A 2,292-nucleotide genomic window follows, 5' to 3' on the forward strand; every position below is an offset into this window, starting at 1 on the left:
AACGGCACAAACCTGCACAAACGGAGCACTAACGAACTAGCCCACTTTGGTTTGTTTTGGCGCAAGATGGGGTGACGGTGACGCCATCGGCCAAAATTATAACTTTTAATATCTCGAAAACAAAAGCTGCACAAACGAAAATTTCAACGGCACAAACCTGCACAAACGGAGCACTAACGAACTAGCCCACTTTGGTTTGTTTTGGCGCAAGATGGGGTGACAATGACGTCATCGGCCAAAATTATAACTTTTAATATCTCAAAGACGAAAGCTGCACAAACGAAAATTTCAACGGCACAAACCTGCACAAACGGAGCACTAACGAACTAGCCCACTTTGGTTTGTTTTGGCGCAAGATGGGGTGACGGTGACGTCATCGGCCAAAATTATAACTTTTAATATCTCAAAGACGAAAGCTGCACAAACGAAAATTTCAACGGCACAAACCTGCACAAACGGAGCACTAACGAACTAGCCCACTTTGGTTTGTTTTGGAGCGATATGGGGGGATGGTGAACTCTAGATGACCTAAAAAAATAATTTTTAATATCTCAGAAACCAAAACTGCACAAACGAAAATTTTAACGGCACAAACCTGCACAAACGGAGCACTAACCATTCAGACTATTTGCTGAATTTTTTTGACGTGGGTGGGGTGTCAGCTTCACACAGCTGAACAGAATTTCTCACAAGACCTCTTGTTCAGCTACCTACATTCATTTTGCCTTCCAAAAAGTCGAAATTATCCAAAAGTGAAATAGGAAATACTTATATGTTTCCTTCACATTCAGAAAAAGTCATTTTCAGCATGTTGGGCTCTGACTCGTAGCATCTTTATAGCTAAATACCGACATGGTGAAGCTGAGCTGGGAAACAGAGACAGTGGAACAGCAGCTCCAGCTCTGATCCTGACTGATCTTTCCTCACTAAATCCCCTGGTTTTTAATTAACTTCTCCTCTAACAGCGGTTTCTCATCAGCTCTCTCATTAGAAAACAGTATGAAAACGTTAGCTGCTAAGCTAACAATCAGCGGTTACTTTGGGCCAATTTAGCTACATAGGAAATATTTTTCGGTTGTTTGGAAGCGAATTTCTGGCTGCAAAGTCAAGTAATTCTGATCTTTCATCCTTACCTGTGAAAGGTAATGCCAATGAATCCAGTTTGTTTCGTAAAACTATTGAAACAAGTCCACACAGCACAGGATTTAAGGAGCTCCGATCGCTCTGCTGCCACATACAAGATGGCGGTGACGTGATGCAGCGCTAAATGAGGCGTATATTTATTAAAGTCTATGTTCGCGGTCATAAAAATTTTATCTTTAAGTGGACATGTCTGGGGGACCTCCACTTCGAGTTTACGGTGAGTCCACTTGAATCTCCGCGGACTGAAGTAACTTAGTCACAAGAAGTAAAATGCACTCACACAAACGTTCTCAGAAAAGAGCATTTGATTACCTTGGTATCGATCCATTCCGCTTTCAGCGGTGTGCTGAAAATGAAACAACAGCAGCCGTCTTATGCGTTGATTTAAACCACGACTTCTGGTAAATCACACACTTTTACTTTCACTTTCAGCATTCTTAAGTGTTGGCACTTTAAACCATCTCCAGATGCAGGTACAATCATTGCAGTATTGATCGCACCAGCAATTAATAATTAATGCATTTAAATTATAACTAAAGTGCCAATCGTGTATTTTTTTTATTACGAAATTAAAGTGTAGAGTGTTTCATGAACTTTAGAGCTATAAAAGAGAGTGAAAGAGCTGTGTGAAGCTGACACCCCACCCACGTCAAAAAAATTCAGCAAATAGTCTGAGTGGTTAGTGCTCCGTTTCTGCAGGTTTGTGCCGTTAAAATTTTCGTTTGTGCAGTTTTGGTTTCTGAGATATGAAAAATTATTTTTTAGGTCACCAGAGTTCACCATCCCCCCATATTGCTCCAAAACAAACCAAAGTGGGCTAGTTCGTTAGTGCTCCGTTTGTGCAGGTTTGTGCCGTTAAAACTGTCGTTTGTGCAGCTTTTGTTTTCGAGATATTAAAAGTTATAATTTTGGCCGATGACGTCACCGTCACCCCATCATGTTCCAAAACAAACCAAAGTGGGCTAGTTCGTTAGTGCTCCATTTGTGCAGGTTTGTGCCGTTGAAATTTTCGTTTGTGCAGCTTTTGTTTTCGAGATATTAAAAGTTATAATTTTGGCCGATGACGTCACCGTCACCCCATCATGTTCCAAACCAAAGTGGGCTACTTCTTTTAATTCTTCAGATTTTCAGCTGTTGTACAATGTGTAC

At 40.9% G+C, this 2,292-nt stretch overlaps 1 long non-coding RNA gene across 1 annotated transcript in view; it reads right to left on the bottom strand.

Annotated features, from left to right (window-relative positions):
* Nucleotides 1–411, bottom strand: part of LOC106963631 (uncharacterized) — a 4,043-nt gene extending 3,632 nt beyond the window's left edge. Inside the window, exon 1 of the long non-coding RNA XR_001428227.1 lies at nt 373–411. This is a non-coding gene — a long non-coding RNA (uncharacterized LOC106963631). The remainder of the gene's footprint in view (nt 1–372) is intronic.
* Between the last annotated feature and the right edge of the window lie 1,881 nt (nt 412–2,292).

This window comes from Poecilia latipinna, unplaced genomic scaffold, assembly GCF_001443285.1.
Source record: "Poecilia latipinna isolate Pla-1442-1.1 unplaced genomic scaffold, P_latipinna-1.0 Scaffold1560, whole genome shotgun sequence".
Taxonomy (NCBI): Eukaryota; Metazoa; Chordata; class Actinopteri; order Cyprinodontiformes; family Poeciliidae; genus Poecilia; species Poecilia latipinna.